General features: G+C 40.6%; 1 long non-coding RNA gene across 1 annotated transcript in view; it reads right to left on the bottom strand.

Moving 5' to 3' along the window:
* Window positions 1-23,784, bottom strand: part of LOC140730638 (uncharacterized) — a 44,581-nt gene that overhangs the window by 3,841 nt on the left and 16,956 nt on the right. The window contains exon 2 of the long non-coding RNA XR_012099651.1: window positions 4,941-5,209. This is a non-coding gene — a long non-coding RNA (uncharacterized lncRNA). The remainder of the gene's footprint in view (window positions 1-4,940; window positions 5,210-23,784) is intronic.

Below are 23,784 nucleotides of genomic sequence, written 5' to 3'. Positions count from 1 at the left end.
ACTGTGCTCAGTTCTGGTTGCCTCACTACAGGAAGGATGTGGAAGCCATAGAAAGGGTGCAGAGGAGATTTACAAAGACGTTGCCTGGATTGGGGAGCATGCCTTATGAGAATAGGTTGAATGAACTTGGCCTTTTATCCTTGGAGCGAAGGAGGATGAGAGGTGACCTGATAGAGGTGTATAAGATGATGAGAGGCATTGATCGTGTGGATAGTCAGAGGCTTTTTCCCAGGGCTGAAGTGGTTGCCACAAGAGGACACAGGTTTAAGGTACTGGGGAGTAGGTACAGAGGTAATGTCAATGGTAAGTTTTTTTACTCAGAGAGTGGTGAGTGCATGGAATGGACTGCCAGCAACGGTGGTGGAGGTGGATACGATAAGGTCTTTTAACAGACTTTTGGATAGGTACATGGAGCTTAATAAATTAGAGGTCTATAGGTAAGCCTTGTAATTTCTAAGGTAGGGACATGTTCGACACAATTTTGTGGGCCAAAGGGCCTGTATTATGCTGTAGGTTTTCTATGTTTCTATGTTTCAGTGGCAGGAGAGCTGTGTGTTATAAAGTCCTGTAAGGTTCAATGCTCAATCCTTTTCTTCCCACAATGTATGTAAATGAAGTAGTCCTAATTTTTCAGCCCTGCTTAAGAAGTTTGATGTCAATTTCAAAACTGGCAGAGTGCTAATATTGAAGTACTAGATTGCATAAAAATATCAAAGGACTAGTTAAATGACCAGAATAGCATCAAATGATATTCATTGTTAAAGTATGTGGAAATGCATAATGTAGAGCAATAAGACAAAGAAATACATGATAAATGCTGGGACTCAGAGTTAACAGATCTTCTAAATAGAAACATAGAATTGTAAGGGACTTAATTGCACATATTGCATTCCTGGCATTTTAGCTGAGCATGGGATTTCACAAGTAGATCCAGCTAGAATACAGCATACAATATATTAGTTAGGAATATCTGGAGAACTTACATAGGCTTGGTAACGATTTGGATACCAAGAAGATTATGGTGGCACTGGAGAAGGTGCTATGGTCACTGAGAATATAGTCAGGATCGGGGAGTTATCAGGAGAAATTGACTAAGCCCAGGTTATTTTCCTTGGATTGAGGTGTACAGAATTCTGAGAGGCTCATATTCCCTTGGCAGAAAAGTCAATTAGTCAGGAAAGTAGATTTGTGGGAATAGGTGGAAAGAGTAGAGAGACATGATTAGCTGAATAGCTTCCTTCAGAGCAATAAGACAAAGAAATACATGATAAATGCTGTATGCTATTTCAGAATCACCAAGCCATAATATTTGCTGCACTGATGTTGCCTTCTGAACTTTCTATTCTCTAACAGCTTCTCATTCCCAAGAATAAAATTGAGTTGTCTAGAAATGTGAAAGCTTATAGGGGCCTCAGAAGGGTATATTATTTTTTTTTAAAGCTTCCTTAACACCATTTTGATAATCATTCAGTGCTTAACTTGCTTTAATGATGGACAAAAGGGTTTACATTTGAATTTTCATTATATCGATAGGTGAAGGACTTAAAGAAGGAAGGCTTTCCTGAGGCAGAGTTTGTTATTCTACTTCCACCTGCTTTTTGCAAATTTTACACTCCAGCTTATGCAAATAACACAAGTATGACCTTAGTTGGTTACACAGAACTGCTTTTATGATATCATTAGGCAAGGTGACATGCGTAATTCCTATGTGTACTCTGAACATTGTGGCCAGGGCTCAAATGATACATTTTGCTTGGGAAAATATTGGAATTAAACAAAGAGCCGGAAGAAGGTCTTCAAGCAGATAATTAAACTTAGGTGGTTTTAAGGGGAATCTCAATAGAGGAATCATTTATACAGAGACAGAAAGATTTACAGAAGGAAATCCAAAAATAGATAAGTTAACCACTGATTGAATGTCCCATCAAAAGCAGAGTTTTTAGATTTCAAAATTTCAATATAATGCTTCTCCAGTTATTGCAATTAGATCAAGGACACAAGAGATAACTTGTCACTACAGTTCAGCCACCTTAGTTACCTTGCCCACACCCATGCACTCCAGATTCAAATCTGGAGTCGATACTGAAGACCGAAGCCCAAAGTTTGGACAAAAGTCCAAATCTACACCCAAAGGTTGATCAGTAGACCAGATTGAAGCCCAGAGGTCGGTTGGAAGTCCAAAAGTTGAGGCCAGAATGTCAGAGCCTGAGTTTGCAAATCCATGGGACCAATGGAAGCTGGAGGCCAAAGACAGCTTGTTCTGGGGTTAGAGAATCTGAATCTCAGCTCAGATTGCCTTGCAGTTGCCCTCTGTGTGGTCGCTCTTCTTCATGAACTATACTTCAGTAATGTTTGGCTCTTTTAGTTTTTTAATTCTGCACATTTTTTGGTCTCATTATCATCCTGACCATGCCTTTGCAAAATTAGTTCTCTACTTTCCCTTCAACAATCGTTATCCTTCCAATAAGACCAATTGTCCCAAACTTTGTTGAAACAAAACTTTTCCACTTTGAACTTTTCCCTGCCACCCCAGACATGGTCCTCATACATCAGGAAGATGAAGCCATCCCACCTGCATTATATAGCAATCTCCCTTTTAACCTAAGAGTGCAGGATTCTAATTATTTTTCTTGCAATACCATTGGATGGAGTCTGGTTTCTGGTTATTTCCCTTCCACTCTCAAAATGTGCTCTGTGACATCCCTAAATGTCATTCTATTAAAGTCAAGCACATGGGTGACTAAGCTGTTGTTTATTATAGGACACATAGTACAGATGAATATTGATCATATCCAGTGTAGGTCTAGAATCTGCTCTGCTCGCTGTGTTTACAAGTTGTCAGTAAAACTGTTACGTCAAGTGCTGAGTGAGGATCTTTCTCTGAAAGGCAACAAAACAGAATTGCAATTGGAATTCCTTATTCTGTTGATAAGAGACTTTTTGAAGGTTTAGATTACAGCAATTTTGGCATAGCCAAGACAGGGATACCCTCTTGACTTAAAGATCCCATAAGAAATGATTTTCTGTGAAAGACCAGTTCACCCTCCTGTAGCTCTGTTTCAGTGGTTTACTTGTCATTATCTTTTGGGGAATTGATTGGTTCGTCTTTTTATCCTGATTGCCATATATACTGTATCTGTCTCAGCCATACAGCTGCCAACTTGCTCTTCACTGAACAGTTTAATTAAACTGACCCCTGAAAATATATGACTGAGAGGTCCTACAATCAGGGGAAAATGCTTTATCATATGAAGATAAGAGGGCGTTCAGGAGCGAGATATAACAGCTGGATGAGTGGTGTCAAAGCAACAACTTTGTACTCGATGTCAGTAAGATGAAAGAGCTGATTGTGGACTTCAGAAAGGGTAAGATAAAGGAACATGAACCAATCCTCATAGAGGGATCGGAAGTGGAGGGAGTGAGCAATTTCAAATTCCTGATCGCTGAGGATCTAACCTCTTCCCAACATTTTTTGCAGCTATCAAGAAGGGAAGACAGAGGCTATATTTCATTAGAAATTTGAAGAGATTTGGTTTATCAACTAAAACGCTCAAAAACTTCTACAGATGTACTGTGGAGAGCATTCTGACAGGTTGCATCACTGTCTGATATTGGGGTTGGGGGAGGTGTAGGGGGCACTGCACAGGACCGAAAAAGGCTACAGAAAGTTGTAAAATTAGTCAGCTCCATCTTGGGTACGAGTCTCCATAGTACCCAAGACATCTTCAAGGAGCGGTGCCTCAGAAAGGTGACATCCATTATGAAAGACTCCATAACCCAGGGCATGCCCTCTTCTCATTGTTACCATCAGGAAGGAGGTACTGAAGCCTGAAGTTGCACATCAGAGGTTCAGGAACAGCATCTTCCCCTCTGCCATACAATTCCTAAATGAATATTGAACCCACGAACACAAGCTCACTTTTTTTAATACACATTATTTCTTTTTGCACTATTTTATACACACACACACACACATTCTGTAATTGATATATTGTGCCTTGTGCAGGAAGGCACAGAGTCGACTGTACTTCCTAAGAAGGTTGGCGTCATTCAATGTCTGTAGTGAGATGCTGAAGATGTTCTATAGGTCAGTTGTGGAGAGCGCCCTCTTCTTTGTGGTGGCGTGTTGGGGAGGAAGCATTAAGAAGAGGGACGCCTCACGTCTTAATAAGCTGGTAAGGAAGGCGGGCTCTGTCGTGGGCAAAGTACTGGAGAGTTTAACATCGGTAGCTGAGCGAAGGGCGCTGAGTAGGCTACGGTCAATTATGGATAACTCTGAACATCCTCTACATAGCACCATCCAGAGACAGAGAAGCAGTTTCAGCGACAGGTTACTATCGATGCAATGCTCCTCAGACAGGATGAAGAGGTCAATACTCCCCAATGCCATTAGGCTTTACAATTCTACCGCCAGGACTTAAGAACTTTTTAAAAGCTATTATTAATGCTTTTTGAGATAGTGATTTAGATGCATATCATATTTTTTACTGAGTTAAGTATTGTATGTAATTAGTTTTGCTACAACAAGTGTATGGGACATTGGAAAAAAGTTGAATTTCCCCATGGGGATGAATAAAGTATCTATTTATCTATCTATCTATCTATTTATTTATTTTCTTTCTATATTATCATGTATTGCATTGAATTGCTGTTGCTAAACTAACAAATTCTGTGGCACATGTCAGTGATAATAAATCTGACTCTGATTCCATAAGCAATAGAAACCGCAGCTTTCTCTGTGATCTAACAATGCTTTCACACTCCCTTCACACCTTGGCCTAAGGAAACGGTACTTCAGCTCTCTTCCCTTTCATATAATGCTAATGTTATTCAGTCACAATTTCTCAGATTTCACTATTTTTCAGTTGATCTATTACAATTCCAGTTGTTACAATTGGTACACTATATGTGAGGAACTAAAAACTTTAGAATTTCCTTACTCGTATTTACTTCTCCTGTTGAACCGTTAAACCTTTGGCAATACACACTAACTGTTATGACAGCAGGGGATTGTGATGAGGGCAGATGTGCGGAAAATGGAAGAGATGTGGGTAATCTGGAAGGTCCATCCAAGTTTTCTTTTACTCCACAGATTCTGCACAGCCATTCATCTCCAGTAATGGAGGTCCAGTCAAACCACTCCTCCTGCAGGTACATCCACCTTAATCCTCTCTAATCCACCGAAAAAAAGATCACAAGGGAAGTTGATCTGGAAATAGAACACATAAGTGGAAGATTACTATTAATGTTCTTACCGGGTACCTCAGCTGTAATTGAGAGTAGAAACAGCCAAAGAAACTATATATCAACATTTTCAGTCTATTTGGGATGAAATCAGTTTGCAATGGGGGTTCAAAAAGGATGGTGTTTTATATAACAAATGCAAGGTAAAACAAACATAAGTGAATTACAGCTGGTTGTAGGAAAATTGGAATTTGGCTTTAACAATGCAATCCCATTTACAAGCTGGTGCTTCAGTAAGAAATTAAGTACATTAGTCAAGTGACAATAGTAAATCAACAAAACTGTGGGAAAATAAATTAGCCATATTTCACCAAATAATATAAATCCTATAAAGAGGTCATTTTTATGACAAAAGTAAATCAAAATAAATATGATATAAAATGATCAAAGAACAAGCTCATTTTCCTATAATCAAATGAAATACTCTAAATGAAAAAGACAAGTTGCTTTCCACATAAAAAACCCTCTTTAATTTCATCGGTTCTTGGAGGGAACGTAAGATACACAATTCCAAAATACAAGTTACTGTCATCAAAACTGTTGAACAGTTTTCCCTCACTTTAACTGATAAAAATAGCTGGAAACTTTCAACACTCAGACACCACCAGGTTCAAGAACAGTTACTACTCCTCAACCACCAAGCTCTTGAACAGAAGGGGATAACTTGACTCAACTTCACTTGCCCCATCATTGAAATTATTCCACAACCAATGGGCTCACTTTCAAAGACTCTTCATCTCATGTTCTCGTTACTTATTGCTATTTATTTATATTTGTATTTGCACAGTTTGTTGTCTTGTACACTCTGGTTGAATGCCCTAGTTGGGCGTTCTTTCATTGATTCTGTTTCAGTTACTGTTCTATAGATTTGTTGAATATTCCCACAAGAAAATGAATCTCAGGGTGGTACATGGTGACATATGTGTTCTTTGATAATAAAATTTACTTTGAACTTTGAACTTTGAACATCAATGGGAAGAAAAGCAAGCGAAGGAGTTGCAGCTCGATGATACTTCATCAAAACTGGCTCATTCATTGGCATCATGTGCATGTTTAAAGATTATTGTAATCCACCAAAATAGGAGACATTAAGGACAAGCAGGTAAAGAGGCAGGGAGAGCATTTTTTTTATTTAATTGCTAATAAAGCTTGCCAGCCTATTAAAAATACAATGTGGTATTATTTGTTTGAAATTTAAAAAGAAGCCTTGGTATATTACCTCTCCCCAAAGACAAAATGTTACAAATACTTAATTAAAATATGCTCCTTAAAATTTAAAGTATATTAATAACTTTAACTTAACAATCACTAAAATGTGGAACAATAATATTCTTACAAAGCATCTTTACATAGAAAAAAGATTTATGCTTCTAAGGATAGTTGAAATGCCATGTTCGGAGATTATGACAACCTTCATGAAACTATTATATTTAAATTTCCTCTGGTAACTAAGCAACCGTCTCAGAAGAAAATCAGCCATAAGAACTTCTGATGTGTGAAATGGCACACGTTGAGCTAATTACTCTCTTGAGTGTCTCAGAAGGATATGTGTTCAGTTCAAGGTTTACAAAGTGGAAAATCAGTTGGAAAGTGTACCACCATTGGAGTTCAATGTCTACTTAAGCAGATAATTGATGGCTGACCCATTCCTCTTTTTCCAAATTCAAAAGCCTGCATGATATTTAATAGTCACAACTGCATTTTCAGTTTGTGCAGTCCCTTCTGTTATTCCCAATGAAATTTAATTCCCACTGTTATTCGCGTGACCTTAAAGCCAATCCATTCTGTGTCTATTGGCATCAAAGAGTAATAATAGCATCTGAATGCGCATTGGTATTGGCTGACATACTTTGTCAATATAGCCTTAATCTGACATTACAAATAAAATCTCACTATCTAAAGTCTAATTAGCAAAGAAAGTTGTGTGTAGTTGAACAGATCTTCTTGATCAGAAGACATCTTATCCACAACCTAGAGAAAAGTAATATTCATGTTTCTTGTGTGTTTGAAAATGTTCCTTTTCTCTGTTAAAAGTCCAATGATACAGTGAGAAAGCATTAGAGTGGCTACACTGCTAAATTATAAATCTGTCTGTACTTTTCGAACAAAGGTGGCTAGCTGCCAAAAACTGCAGTAGCCAAGATAGTTGCCAAGATCAATACATTCTCCATATGTGAAGCATCATCAGCACATTAAAATAATGGTAGCTACATTCCCACAGTATCATTGGGTGAAGGTAGTCCCATTGTGATATGGAATAGAGAGTTCCAGGGTTTGAATTTGTCAATCTGTTTGGTTTAGTTCATTAAACTGAAGTTCACGTGAACTACTGATAAAAATAGACGGGATAAAAATCCTGTCCCTGGAACTATACACGCATGGTAAAACCATGCCTACTGATTACAAAATCTCATGGAAGAGACAGAAAGGGGATAAGGACAAGGACTGTGGCAACCAACCTCCAGAAGACTGCAGTAATCCGTAAATCCAGCTGATTCCAACCAGCTGCCAATTTACCCATTGTAACTGGAAGTGTCTCTCTTTCAGGAATTCATCCAACAACCTTTTTAAAAACTGTGGGAACTACTCACCACATGCCACAATAATTTCTTCCAGAGGGTAACGATTCTGAGAAAATGCAGACCTTTAATATATAATCTAACTCTCTGCCTGAAATGATTAATGTGGTTGCATCTCAGATGACAAGCCGTAAGTACTAAGTTCAGTAAACTTGCTCGGGCTTCTGCTTTTCCAGTCTCCACAGTAATACACAGAATAACTATATAACAGTGAACTGAGCAGCAAGTTAGGGAAGTCTTGATTGTACAGACATTGAAACTGCTCTGTAGTAATAAATTCATGAACAATGAGGATACACACCAAGAAATTGGACTTCTCCTATGCACTAACATAGCGCTGTGTTCAGTGCTGGTGTCAAATCATGTCTCCTATAGAAGATGGCAAATTTCCTCATGAAGTGGTTCGAAACAATGTCAAGTCCCATAGGACCCCGAAGTAAGTGTCATTTCCAATTCGAATGAGATGCCTAAACTTTGTTATGCTGCAATCACAAAAAGGCGCTGGCTGTTAAAGACGCACTCCATATGGCAGTTGGAGAGAAGCAGCACAAACTTCAGCTGGTCTGAAGACAGAGTCTTCAGGGGAGGAGGCAGCTCCCACGATCACACTGAAGAACGTGCACAATGAGATACAGGCTGAAGGTGCAGGGAAGCAAGAAATCTGCCACATCCACCATAAGAACAGCTCAGCGTGAGTACTGAAAAGCCCTGCACCATCGTGTACTGCTGAAAGGTATTTCCTGAACTCTCAGATATACCCAGATAATTCCAAAGTCAAAGTTCAGAGTAAGTTTATTATCAAAGTATATATATGTCATCATATACTGTACAAAACTGAGATACATTTTCTTGCTGGCAACTACAGTAAATACAAGAAACACAATAGAATCAATGGACAACCGCTTCCAACAGGAGGAACAAATAACCAACGTCCAAAACAAATAATAAATAGTGAAAGAAAGGGAAAATAATAATAATAATTTTGATAAACAATCAATAAATATTGAGAACATAAGATGAAGAGTCCTTGAAAGTGAGTTCTTAAGTTATGGGAACAGTTCAGTGATGGAGCAAGTGAAATTATCCCCTTCGGTTTAGGAGCCTGATGGTTGAGAGATAATAACTATTCATGAACCAATATTATATGTCATATGAGGAGCATCTGATGGCCCTGGGCCTCTACTCACTGGAATTCAGAAGAATGAGGAGAACCTCACTGAAACCTGTCAAATGTAGAAATCTCTCGACAGAGTGGACGTGGAGGGATGTTTCCTATGGTGGGGGAATCTAAGATGACACAGCCTCGGAATAGAAGGATATCCTTTCAGAACGGAGATAAGGAGAAATTTTTTTAGCAAGGGAGTGGTGAATCTCTGGAATTCAGTGCCACATGTGGCTGTGGAGGCCAAGTGTGTATGTATATTTAAGGCAGAGGTTGATAGATTCTTGGCTAATCAGGGCATGAAGGGATATGGGGAGAAGGCAGGAGATTGGGTCTGAGAGCGTAAATAGATGAGCCATGATGAAATAGCAGAGCAGACTCGATGGGCCAAATGGCCTAATTTGCTACTGTATCTTAAGGTCAAATGGTCTAATAAATAAGGGTCTGATTACCGTTAAGCAATTAGTGTACCACATGTTATAATTCTTGATATATTAAAGCACCTGTCTCTGCTACAGTTTGGGAGTTGACATCCTTCAACAGATCACTCTGATCTACACGTCATTGCTGACAGCTTCAGAGAACTTGGAAAGATGCTGGATTGAGGAGTTATTATCTTTGATCTCAATTGAGAAAAGAGAACTACCAGGTTCAGGAGGCTTTACCTACTCCTATTGTCTAGTCACTCTGTACTTTGTAACTGCAGCACTACATTCTGCATGCTGTGTTCTTTTTACCATCTCAATGTATGTATCTACAGTCTACTGCCCATGCAGAGCATTGTGTTCATAGCTAGGCAGGGAGTAAAACACTTTTTCTTAAAAATCTCCTGAGCCAGGAGCTTTTTTCAGCATTTTGAATAAGAAAACTTTAAGAAAAAAAGAACACAAGAAACAGGAGCAGGAGTAGGCCATCTGCCCTGTCGAGCCTGCTCTGCCATTCAATAAGAATATGGCTGATCTGGCCATGGACTCATCTCCACCTACCTACCTTTTCCCCATAATCCTTAATTCCCCTTCTATGCAAAAATCTATCCAGCCTTGTTTTAAATATATTTACTGAGGTAACCTCCACTGCTTCAGAGAATTCCACAGATTCACCACACTCTGGGCAAAGCATTTCCTCCTCATCTCCGTCCTAAATCTACTCCCCCAAATTTTGAGGCTATGTCCCCTAGTTCTAGTCTCACTAACCAGTGGAAACAACTTTCCTGCCTCTATCTTATCTATCCCTTTCATAATTTTATCTGTTTCTAAAAAATCTCCTCTCATTCTTCTGAATTACGTTGATTACAATCCCAGGCAACTCAATCTCCCCTCATAGTATAGCCCCATCATCTCTGGAATCAACCTGGTGAACCTCTGCTGAACCACCTCAAAGCCAATATATACTTCTTCAAGTAAGGAGACCAGAACTGCATACAGTACTCCAGGTGCAGCCTCACCAAGTATTTTGTACAGTTGCAGCATAACCTCCCTGCTCTTAAATTCAATCCCTCTAGCAATGAAGGCCAACATTCTATATGCCTTCTTGATAGCCAGCTGCACCTGCAAACCAACAAACCAACCTTTTGTGATTCATGTACAAGCACTCCCAAGTCCCTCTGCACAGCAGCATGGTGCAATTGTTTTACCATTTAAATAATAATCTGCTCTTTCATTTTTCCTTCCAAAGTGGATGACCTCACATTTACCAACATGGTACTCCATCTGTCAGACCCTTGCCCACTCACTTAGCCTATCTATATCTCTCTGCAGACTCTCCGTATCTTCTGCACAATTTGCTTTTTCACTCAATTTAGTATCATCAGTAAAATTAGATAAACTACATTCTGTCCCCTCTTCCAGATCGTTAATGTATGTCGTGAACAGTTGTGGGCCCAGCACCAACCCCTGACCAACCAGAGTAACACCCATGTATCCGAACTCTCTTCGTTTCGTTAGTTAACCAACCCTCCATCCATGCTTATACATCACCACCAACTCTATGCATCCTCACCTTATGGATAAATATTCATGTAGCACCATATCGAACCCCTTCTGGAAATCCAAGTAAGTAACGTCCATCTGTTCCCGTCTATCCACTGTGCTTGTTATATACTCAAAGAGCTCCAGTAAGTTTGTCAACAGGGCCTGCTTTCTCTGAATCCATGCTGCGTCCGCCTGATAGATCCATTTCTTTCCAGGTGCCTCGCTATTTCTTCTTTACTGATAGCTTCAAGCATTTTCCCAACTTCAGGTGTTAAACTAACTGGCCTGTAGTTATCTGCCTTTTGCCTACATCCTCTTTTGAACAGTGGTGTGATATTCACCATCTTCCAACCCGCCGGGACCTGCCCAGAATCCAGAGAATTTTAGTAAATCATCACCAAAGCCTCTACTATAATCTCTGCCATTTCTTTCAGTACCCTGGGATGCATTCCATCAGGACCAGGGAACTTAGTTATCTTCAGGTCCACAAGTTTGCTCAGCACTACCTCTTTAGTGATAGCTATTGTATCGAGGTCCTCACCTCCCATCACATCCATAACATCTCTCCTTGCATGTTAGACGTGTCCTCCACCATGAAGACCGACACAAAATAGTCATTCAAAGCCTCTGGCATTTCCTCATTACACAATATCTACTCCCCCTTCTCGTCCTCCAAGGGACTCACATTTACTTTAGCCACCCTTTTCTGCTTTGTATAATTATAAAAACTTCTGCTCTGCACTTTTTACATTTTGTGCGAGTTCATTTTCATAATCTAGCTTCCCTTTCTTTATTGCCCGCTTAGTGGTTCTTTGTTGCATTTTAAAGTTTCCCATTCTTCCAGTTTCCCACTACTCTTGGCAGATTTTGTATGCACGGGCTTTTAGTTTGATGCCTTCTTTTATTTCCTTAGTTATCCAAGGCTGGCTCTCCTCACCGTTACTGTCCTTGCTTTTAACTGGAATATACTTTTATTGAGCACCTTGAAAAATCTCTTTGAAAGTCTTCCAATGTCCCACCAACTGTTCCACCACATAGCCTGTGTTCCCAGTCTACACTAGCCAAATCCTCCCTTATCCCATTGTAGTCCTTGTTGTTTAGGCATAATACATTGGTTTTAGATTGAACTATTGCACACTACATTTGTATAAGAAATTCATTCATACTATGATCACTCTTTCCAAGAGGGTCCCTAACTACAAGATCACTCATTTTACCTGTCTCATTGCACAGAACCAGATCTAAGATAGCATGTTCCCTTGTAGGTTCAGTAACATACTCTTCGAGAAAGCCATCATGGATACATTCTATGAAGTCCTCCTCATATATAACTCGGAGTCCTGCCATGTGCAGAAGTTCGCTGATGACACGGCCATAGTGGGGTGTGTCAGGAATGGACAGGAGGAGGAGTATAGGAAACTGATACAGGACTTTGTGATATGGTGCAACTCAAACTACCTGCGTCTCAATGTCACCAAGACCAAGGAGATGGTGGTGGACTTTAGGAGATCTAGGCCTCATATGGAGCCAGTGATCATTAATGGAGAATGTGTGGAGCAGGTTAAGACCTACAAGTATCTGGGAGTACAGTTGGACGAGAAGCTAGACTGGACTGCCAACACAGATGCCTTGTGCAGGAAGGCACAGAGTCGACTGTACTTCCTTAGAAGGTTGGCGTCATTCAATGTCTGCAGTGAGATGCTGAAGATGTTCTATAGGTCAGTTGTTGAGAGCGCCCTCTTCTTTGTGGTGGCATGTTGGGGAGGAAGCATTAAGAAGAAGGACGCCTCACGTCTTAATAAGCTGATAAGGAAGGCGGGCTCTGTCGTGGGCAAAGTACTGGAGAGTTTAACATCGGTAGCTGAGCGAAGGGCGCTGAGTAGGCTACGGTCAATTATGGAAAACCCTGAACATCCTCTACATAGCACCATCCAGAGACAGAGAAGCAGTTTCAGCGACAGGTTACTGTCGATGCAATGCTCCTCAGACAGGATGAAGAGGTCAATACTCCCCAATGCCATTAGGCTTTACAATTCAACTGCCAGGACTTAAGAACTTTTTTTAAAGCTATTATTAATGCTTTTGAGTTAGTGATTTAGATGCATATCATATTATTACTGAGTTAAGTATTGTATGTAATGAGTTTTTGCTACAACAAGTGTATGGGACATTGGAAAAATGTTGAATTTCCCCATGGGGATGAATAAAGTATCTATCTATCTATCTATCTATCTATCAAGACTACCTTGACCAACTTGATTCACCCAATCTATGAGCAAGTTAAAGTCCCTCATGATAGCTGCTATTCCATTCTTACATTTCTCAGATATTTCTCTATTTCTTCCCTGTGCCACTGTAATATTCGGTGGTTGATAGACAACTCTCACTAGTGATTTTTTTCCCTTTACTATTCCTCATCTCTATTCAGATGGATTCAACATTCTTTTCCTTAGATTTTATATCATCTCTCACTATCGTTCTGGCCTCATCTTTAATTAAAAGCACTACCCCACCTCCCTTACTTTTCTGCCAATCCTTCCATATTACCTGATATTCTTAGATATTTAATTTCCAATCCTCTCCACCCTAGAACCACATCTCTGTAATGGACACTAAATCATACCTCTTTGTACTAATTTGAGCCACAAATTCTCTGACATTGTCTCAAATACTAAGGGCATTCAAATAAAGTGCCCTTACACTCATTGTGCTTTTAAAATCTTGTAATCTTTTACTCTTTTGCACTTGACTTTTCTTCACTCCACTCTTACTTTTCTCTTTTTTATCTTTTGTGTTTCTTTATCTTTATCCACATTTTTCTTTTTTACTTTATCCATACCTCTCCAATCTGTTGAACCCACCCCCCTACTATTTAGTTTAAAGCCCTATCCACAGCCCTAGTTATGCGATTCGCTAGGATCCAGGTCCCATCATGGTTCAGATGGAGCTCATCCCATTGGTACAGCTCCCTCCTTCCCCAACACTGGTGCCAATTTCCCATGAATTCAAACCCACTTCTCCCATACCAATCCTTGAGCCACACATTTAACATTCTAATCTTCTTGACCCTATGCAAATTTACACCTGGCTCAGGCAGTAAACCAGAGATTACTATCTTTTTGGTTCTGCTTTTTAATTTGGTCCCTAGCTGCTCAAGTTCCTTCAGCAGAACCTCTTTCCTCATTCTACCTATGTACTTGATACCCACATGGACCACGACAACTGGATCTTTCCCTTCCCACTGCAAATTCCTCTGCAGGCATCGCAAACCTGAATATACTAACACTGTATTATTGAGTATTCTCAAAATCAGCATTTAACAAGGTAGTACACATATGTAACATTCTATAGCTATGGCATGGACTAGAGTGAACTCGTGGAGCGACAATAGCTTAATAGCAATGAACGATAAACATACTTCCTTCAAAATACATCTACGAAATGTTTACCAATATTAAGAAAGCTTAAGATTCACATATCTTGCTGTTTCAAGGGCAAATAAAGAGTGGATGGAGATGGATGTCTTTCCACCATGTTTGCTCCAAGTCACAATCCAAATTAATCTGCGCAGGTAGTGATGTTTGTACAAAACGAACTGCACACAAAATGAACAGTGCCTCTAGAGGCAGAACACTCCCCACCTGATATCTGTGATGTCAAACTTAACTTCTGAAACTAAAAGACCATTTTATTAAATCTTTGGCAAAAGAAGTGACAGTCTCAGAGACTTGTCTTGAAACAGTCGTACTGCACAGTCTTTAACCATTCTTGCTTTGAAAGTGTCAAGTTTGATGACATACTTGCACATGGGAATGTGTGATGAGCTGAGCAATGACACAATGCTCACCCAGAATTATGATTGGGTGAAGTATCTCTGAAGTGAGGTGTGCCCTCTTAATATAACCTCCAACTCCCTGTAGCCCCTCAGAGTCCAAAAAGGGACAAACTTCACTAAAATAAGGATTGGAAGAGCTTCCTGCTTTGTGATGCACTGCATTTCCTCTGCATGCACCTGTCTATGAATAACAAGATGGATTTGAACCTTTGCTCGATTCAATTGCTCTGGACTGAGAGGTTGCTTGCAAATGTGCCAGCACAAAGACTGTCTTTGGCTAATCTTTCTTTGTGATCCAAAGGAAGGCCTCAGCTTCGATGGAAGGTACAAGCTTATAATCATCTTCCAAATGACAGAAGACCGCCAAGTCCATGCTGGCAAACAGTTAGCCATTTACACTCCTGAATCTAGTTGGGCAAGGGGTAGTTATGCTGGGGTGCTTGGTCAATGCGCTGCATTCCGACCTCACTTCTAGGTGTTGGTGATCAGTGTTGCTGGGGTCAGATGCTGACATTGTAGCATATGGCATTCAGATGCATTCCAGTCCATGAACAGTGCCTTTGAAGACGATTTATCTTTTCACTCTACTGCCCTCACAATACGTTGTGTACAAAGCTAGGCTGGGAGCTAAACACCTTCTCAAAAATCACCCAACCCAGAAGCTTTTTTTTTCAGTTTTTAATGAGAAAACTTTGTGAAACTGTAGAAAGTTAAGTAAAACACGCATTAGATTCAAAACAAAATTGTTGTGTGCTTGAATATACTGATACAATAGATTATTCTCACAATCAGCATTAAACACATATGCAAAAATCTATAGCTGTGGCATGGACTGGAGGGAACTCACGGTGCGATGATGGCTTAATTGCAATGGACATTAAACATAATACTTCCTTCAATGTACATCTACTAAATGTTTACCAATATTAAGAAAGCTTAAGACTACAAATATTCCTGTTTCAAGGGGATATATAGAGTGAATGGAGATGGATGTCATTCTACTGTGTTTGCTCCAAGTCAAAATCCAAACTAACCCACCCAGGAAATGATGTGAAAATCAGCTAATGAACAGGAAGTGATGTTTGTACAAAACCAACTACATACAAAACAAGAAGCAGAACGTATGGTATGAGCAGTTTGGATAACACACAAACAAAATATATTCACTGAATCTTGATGACTGTGTCAACAATAAATCAATATCCATACTAGGTTCTTATGTATTCCAATTGTTCTTGGGACCAAGAAATGAGCTGCTTGGATTGCTTAAGTACAGCAGTAGCTACTGATAAAAGTGCAGCATTGTCTACAATGCTCTTCACATCATAAGAGGATCTGTAGAAATGCAACTATAAAGTCTGTCAGCATGCACTATGGTAGGGTTCAAATCAGAAGTGACATGCTAAAACTTATATATGCAAAACATTCATGATGAAGAAATGTAATTAACATAAAAAAGTGGAATGCTATTTGGGACTCAGTAACAATTGGTAATTCTCTTTAAATTGCTTCTTAAATTAATAATAATAGAGCTTTTACATGCCTATAAATAAAACAGTTCGAACAAGAAAAATAGCAGCAAATGTTCATCCAGGCAATTAAAATGAATTCACTTGAACAAAGAAACTGAGCATGAGTGTACAAGGTGACAGAAAGCTTATTTTGAACCATATTCCTGCCAAGTTCTACACAATAGTACATTCTAGTGATTATTTTCATTTGGTTCAGTCAGCTCTCCAATTCTATTGTATCTAGTTTACATATTAAAAGTTGGACAATTCTTTCACATCTACAGCCACACCATAATGTGATATGATTAAGCTGCCCTATCTATCTATTTAATTTTGGTACTGATCTTACCGGTTAGAACTGTAGTGATAGGGGAGGCATTGGTTATGGAAACAAACAAGTGGTTCTGTGGGCATGACAGATGACCAGATGGTATGTTGCTTCCAGGGTGCCAGGGTCAGCTACATCTTGGAATGACTACGCAGCATTCTTAAGTGAGCAGCCAGAACTCATGGTTCACATTGGTACCAATGATGTTGGTAGGAAGGGTGACAAGGTCCTGCAAAGTGAGTTCAGGGAGTAAGCTGCAAAGTTAAAGGACAGGAACTCCAGGATTGTGATCTCAGGTCCGCAACCCATGCCACTTGCTAGTGAGGCCAGAAATAGGAAGATCGTACAGTCTAGCATGTGGCTTAGAAGATGGTCAGGGGGAGACCCTCAGATTTTTGGATCATTTGGTTCTCTTCCAGAGAAGGTGGGACCTGTACAGAAGGGACAGTTTGCACCTGAACTGGAAGGGGACTAGCATCCATACAGGAAGGTTCGTTAGTGCTGCACTAGGGTGGGTGGGAGGGTGGGGGTTAAACTAGAGTTGCAGGATGATAGGAACCAAAGAGCAAGAGCAGACAGTGGAGTGGTTGTGGGGAAAGCTGTTGTTAAGCCTACATACAAAATTGGGAATCAGAAGGTTGAGCATGATGGGCTTATGGTCTGAGTTGCATATATTTCAATGCATATTTCAATGGTACTGTAGGAAAGGCGAATGAGATTAGGATATGGATCAACATGTGGAATTATAACATTAACATGGGAAATTCTGTAGATGTTGAAAATCCAAAGCAACATACACAAAATGTTGGAGGAACTCAACAGGTCAGGCAGCATCAAGGAAATAAATAAAGAGTTGACATTTCGGGCCAAGAGCCTTCTTTAGGACTGGAAAGAAAGGGGGAAGATGCCAGAATAAAAAAAGGGGGTGGAGGAAGGGAGATAACTAGAAACTGATAGTTGATGTAAAGGGTGGAGAGAAAGGAATTTGATAGGAGAGGAGAGTGAGCTATCAGAGAAAGGGGAAGAGGGGATCAAGGGGGAGGTGAGAGACAAGTGAGATGAGATAAGAGGCCAGAGTGGAGAATAAAAGAAGAGGGCAGAGGGAAGGGTTTTTTTTCACCAGAAGGAGAAATCATTATTCATACTATCAAGTTGGAGGCTAGCCAGACGGAATATAAGATGTTGCTCCTTCACCCCGAGTGTCACAAGAGGCCATGGACTGACATATCGGAACAGGAAGTGGAATCATAATTAAAATATTTGGCCACCAGGAAGTTCCGCTTTTGGCAGATGGAGTGGTGATGTTTAACAAAGCTATCCCCTATCTACAATGGGTCTCACCAGTGTAGAGGAGGCTGCATTGGTAGCACCGGACACGATAGACAACTCCTCCACATTTGCAGGTTAAGTGTTGCTTCACCTGGAAAGAATGTTTGAGGCCCTGAATGAAGCTGAGGGAAGAGGTGAATGGGCATGCATAGCACTCTTGGTGCTTAGAGGGAGATTAGTGGGGAGGGATGAATGGACAAGGGAATCTTGGAGGGATTAAAGGTGGTGTCGAAAGATTAATTTTGAAGCTGGTAGAAGTTGTGCAGAATGATGTGTTGGATGCAGAGGCTCATGAGGTGGTAGGTAATTACAAGAGGAACTCTATCACTGTTATCGCAGCGGGAAGATGGGGTGAGAGCGGAGGTTTGGGAAATGGAGGAGATGTAGGTGAGGACAGCATCAACAGTGGAGCAAAGGATACCCTATTCTTTGTAGAAGGAGAACATCTCTCATGTCCTGGTAAGGAAAGCCACTTCATGGAAACAGATGTGGATTTTTAACAGATTTTTATCTATGATCTTTGAATCCTCTTTGGTTGCAGGGGAAGTGCCGGAGGACTGGAGAATGGCAAATGTAGTTCCCTTGTTTAAAAAAGGTAATAGGGAGAAACCTGGGAACTATAGACTGGTAAGTCTTATATTGGTGGTATGCAAACTACTGGAAAGGATTCTTAAGGATAGGATCTACCAGTATTTGGAGAAGTACAGTCTACTCATGGATAGTCAACATGGCTTTGTGAAGAGAAGATCGTGCCTCACGAGCCTGATTGAGTTTTTGAAGAGGTAACAAAAGAAATTGACGAGGGTAGGGCAGTGGATGTGGTCTACATGGACTTTAGCAAAGCATTTGACAAGGTCCCTCATGAGAGACTCATCCAGAAAATCATGAAGCATGGGATAAGTGGAACCTTGGCTGTTTGGATAAAAAATTGGTTTAAAGGAAGAAAGCAGAGGGTAGTTGTGGAAGGAAAGTATTCTGCCTGGAGGTCGGTGACTAGTGGAGTGCCGCAGGGATCTGTCCTGGGACCCCTGCTATTTGTGATTTTTATAAATGACCTGGATGTAGAGGCGGAAGGATGGGTGAGTAAGTTTGCAGATGACACAAAGATTGGAGGAGTTGTGGATGGAGCTGTAGGTGGTCGAAGGTGTCAAGAGGATATAGACAGGCTGCAGAGTTGAGCAGAAAAATGGCAGATGAAGTTCAATCCGGACAAGTGTGAGGTGATGCATTTTGGAAGGACAAACCAGAAGACTGAGTACAGGATTAATGGTCAGTTACTTAAGCGTGTGGATGAACAAAGGCACCTTGGGGTTCAAATCCATACATCCCTCAAGGTTGCTGCACAGGTTGATTGGGTAGTTAAGAAGGCCTATGGGATGCTAGGCTTCATTAACAGGGGGATTGAGTTCAAGAGTAGAGAGGTCATGTTGCAACTCTACAAATCTCTGGTGAGACTGCACTTGGAGTATTGTGTTCAATTCTGGTCACCTCATTATAGGAAGGATGTGGAAGCTATGGAGAGAATGCAGAGGAGATTTACCAGGATGTTGCCCAGTTCGGAGAACAAGTCATATGAAGCAAGGTTAGCAGAGCTGGGACTTTTCTCTTTGGAGTGTAGAAGAATGAGAGGGAACTTGATAGAGGTCTACAAGATTATGACAGGCATAGATAGGGTGGATAGTCTGTACCTGTTTCCCAGGGCACCAATAGCAAACACCAGAGGGCATATGTACAAAATTAAGGGAGGGAAGTTTAGGGGAGACATCAGGAGTAAGTTTTTTTACACAGAGGGTTGTGAGTGCCTGGAATGACTTGCCAGGGATGGTGGTGGAGGCTAAAACATTAGAGGTATTTAAGAGCCTCTTGGACAGGCACATGGATGAAGAAAAATGGAGGGTTATGGGGTAGTGTGGATTTAGTACATTTTTTTAAGGTTTATATGGGTCGGCACAACATGGAGGTCTGAAGGGCCTGTACTGTGCTGTAGTGTTCTGTGGTTCTATGGTTCTATGTGGCAGAGATGAAGGGACTACAAAAAGGGAATAACATTTCACAGTAGACAGGGTGGGAAAAGGTATCATCAAGATAACCGTGGGAATTGATAGGTTTATAAAAGATGCTAGTTGACAAGAGACCGAGAAAGGGGAGGGAGGTCTTAGAAATGAACCAAGTGAGTTTAAGGGCCAAGTGGAAATTGGAGGCAAAGTTGATGAAATTGACTAGCTCAGCTTGGGTGCATGAAAAGGCAGAAATGCAGTTGTCAGTATAGTAGAGGAAAAATTGGAGAGCATTATCAGAGAGGGCTTGGAACATGGACTTTTCTACACAGTCAAAAGCAATGTAGCCATTAGTAAGACTTGGTTGCAGGAGGCCAGGAATGGCAGTTCAGAGTTCTGGGGTTTCATTGGCTTAGACATGGTCTGGTGAGAGAGATTAAAGTGGGAGGATTGGCATTACTAGTCAGGGGAAATGTCACAGCAGTGCTCAGGCAGGACAGGCTGGACAGCCCATCTACTGAGGCTATATGAATGGAACTGAGGAACAGGAAAGAGAAGGCAACATTAATGGGATTATATTATAGACTACCCAACAGTCCATGGGATTTAGAGGAGCAAATTTGTAGAAATCACAAATTGTTGCAAGAAATATAAGGTGAAAGAAAAATAGTAGGTGATAATTTTCCACATGTTGACTGAGAGTGCAATACTGTAATAAGGGATATATGGGATAGAGGTTGTCAAATATGTTCAGGAACGTTTCCTTAAGTAGTTCATAGAAATCCCAACTAGAGAGAGCGTGGTACTAGATTTCCTTCTCGGGAATGAGACAAGACAGGAGACAGAGAGAAACACTTGGCGTGTAGTGATCATAATGTCTATGGTTTCAAGATAATTATGGAAAAGGATAGGTCTGGTCCTTGGGTTGAGATTCCAAATAGGAGAAATATTTAAGAAGAACGAGGGGGGAATTTCTTCATTCATTTGGTGATGAGATGGTGGAAACAGCTGCCAGTGGAAGTGTGATATCTTGTAACTCCAAGACATAAAATACTAATTGAAAGGAAAACACAGAGTGTCCATATTGCATATCTAACTTCGTTTTTACTTTAAGTGGGGCATGCACATATAACATGATGGTGTAATGATGTATGACATTTACGTTCTTCTACATAAACCTGCAATGCATTATGTAAACAACAAATAATGCTTAATCAAACAAGATATTTACAATAATCCTCAAATATTACCAAAATATTAAATACACAACCCTCCTCCTCCCTGCTTAGCCATAAACTCTAACTCAATACAAAATGCATCTTAACTATACACACAGTATACTGTATAGTACATCTACAATATAGACATCTACAGCAAGAAAATTTTAAGTGCTCCCAATCTGGTCTAAAGATTTAATTGCTGTGATGGATTTCTTACTCTTGTGGGATAATGCCTTTCCTGACAAGGGGATCACTCTGCTTGGGAGCTTAGACTCGTGGCTGTGAAACAATCTCAGGGTCTGATGGTAATGCAAGAGATGTCTCTGGAACTGTAGTTCTGACAGCTGTGGCCACCTTTCATCTCTATCAATTCTGTTCTCCTCAACTGATCAATACACCGTCTCCAAATGACATCAGATGCAATCTGCACTGCATAGGAGCTTGGCCCAAATCTGTCCTTAATTCTTCCAAGTGCCCTCTTTTGATCAACTTTGTTGTCCTTCCGACCACTATGTAGCTGCATCCACTACTACTAAGAAGTTTATGCCCATGAATGGTCCGACAAAGTTCACATGAATCCTCTGCCAGAGTAATGCAGACACATTCCCAGGGATGGAGAGGTGCAGCTTTCGACATCTTTTGGAAGTGTTGGCATCCCAAACAGTGCATGGCGAGATGCTCAATCTACCAATCTATTTCAGGCCATAAGACAAAACTTCAAGCCAATGCTTTCATTTTGACCACGCCTAGATGACTGACATATACAGTAGCTTCTCCAACACTTTAGTTCTCAGCCTGGATGGTACAATAACTCTCAATCCCCTCATAAGGCAATACCTGTCACAGACAAGTTCATCCCATCCCTGGTAAGATTCAGGGAACTTGAATTTCTGCTGCACATTTTGGGTGACAGGTAGTCCTGAGACAGTGTGGGATCCTTTCTGGTTTCCCTTTGGATCTTCGCTGCAGTAGTAAGGAGACTTTCAACTTGTGTTTGGGAGAATACACCCAGAGGAGTGTCCTCTTTCTTATATTTTTCAGGTATTTCCTTTTCAAGGGTAAATGGGAGAATCCATCAACATTTCTGTGATTAGTCGTCCTCTTGAACTCAACCTTGTAATTGTGTCCTCCAAGGAACAGAGCCCATCTCCGCATTCATACTGATGCTATTAGTGAAACCCCTTCTGCAGATTGAAAATGGACAGTAGTGGTTGATGATCAGTAATGAGGGTAAAATCATTCCCTTACAAATACTGGTCGAAACGTTTCACACCCCAAACCAGATTGAAGGCTTCTTTGTCGATCTGTGCATAATTTTTGTCTGCAGCAGTCAGGGAATGTGATGAAAAGGCTATGGGACATTCAATTCTGTCACTCATAACATGTGACATGACTGCACCTATACCATAAGGCGAGATGTCACATGCAAGCTTCACTGGACAATCTGGATCATAATATGTGAGTACAATGTCTAACATCACTATTTCCTTTAGCTTTTTCCAAAGCCACTTCACATTGTTTTGTCCATTGCCATTTCTTCCCTATCTGTAGTAACAAGTTCAGGGGGTGGGGTACAGTACCTAAGTTTGGCAGGAACCTGTTATAGAAATTGACATTTATATGAAGGACCACAACTATAACACGTCATTTGGCCTTGGGCATCCACCACTGCTTGAATTTTCTCAGAACGCTGTGTAAATCTTGTGTGTCAATGGTGTGACTACAGTAAGTCGTGCTTGGTTTAAAGAATTCACACTTGTCACATTGTGCTCTGAGCTCATAATCTAATCATTTTAATATGTCTTCAGATTTTGGAGGTGCTTCTTGTCAAACTAACCGGTAACAATGATGTCATCCAGGTAACACTGTGTGCTTGGGCAGCCTTGCAGCACCTGGTCCATAGCTTTCTGCCAGAGCGCAGGTGCAGATGCTACTCCAAAAGGAAGCCTTTTATATCAATTAAGCTCTTTGTGTGTGCGTAACACTTTCAACTCTTCTTCCATCTCCATCAGTAGGTAGACCTCAGCTAAGTCGACTTTGCTGAAGTGTTTCCCTCCAGATAGGTTTGCAAAGATATCCCCTATCCTGGGCAGAGGGAACTGATCGACTTTCAGTACAGGGTTGATGGTGGCCTTAAAATCATGACAGATCCTGCCAGACCCATTCTGCTTGGTTACTGGGATCACTGGCATTACCCATTTAACCTTGGAAAGAATTCCTTCAGCCTCCATGCGATCTAGCTCACTGATAACTTTATCACGGGTTGTGTAAGAAACCGGATGGGGTTAGTAAGTTTTGAGTGTGCCATTTTTATTTACACTATTTCATCCTTGATATGTTTGAGTTTTCCTATGCCATCCCTGATTGTTCCAATGCCAACAATTCCAGAACCTTTCTTAATTCACTTTCAGTTGACTCAGTTAGAGGGGGCGTAGCAAGTGAGTTGTGGATGGGTTTCCACTCACAATGGAGTTGTCTCAGGCAATCACTTCCCCACAATGTTGGCCTTTCTGTTTCTTACCACAAGCAAGTCCATTGTGGCTTATTGCTTGTTATAATTCACCATCACAAATGCCATTCCGAAAGGAGTTATCTTTTCTCCAGTGTAA

The sequence above is a fragment of the Hemitrygon akajei genome, chromosome 1, assembly GCF_048418815.1.
Source record: "Hemitrygon akajei chromosome 1, sHemAka1.3, whole genome shotgun sequence".
NCBI lineage: Eukaryota > Metazoa > Chordata > Chondrichthyes > Myliobatiformes > Dasyatidae > Hemitrygon > Hemitrygon akajei.
The sequence above is the reverse complement of the archived record's forward strand: the minus strand, read 5'-3'. Positions and strand labels throughout refer to the sequence as shown.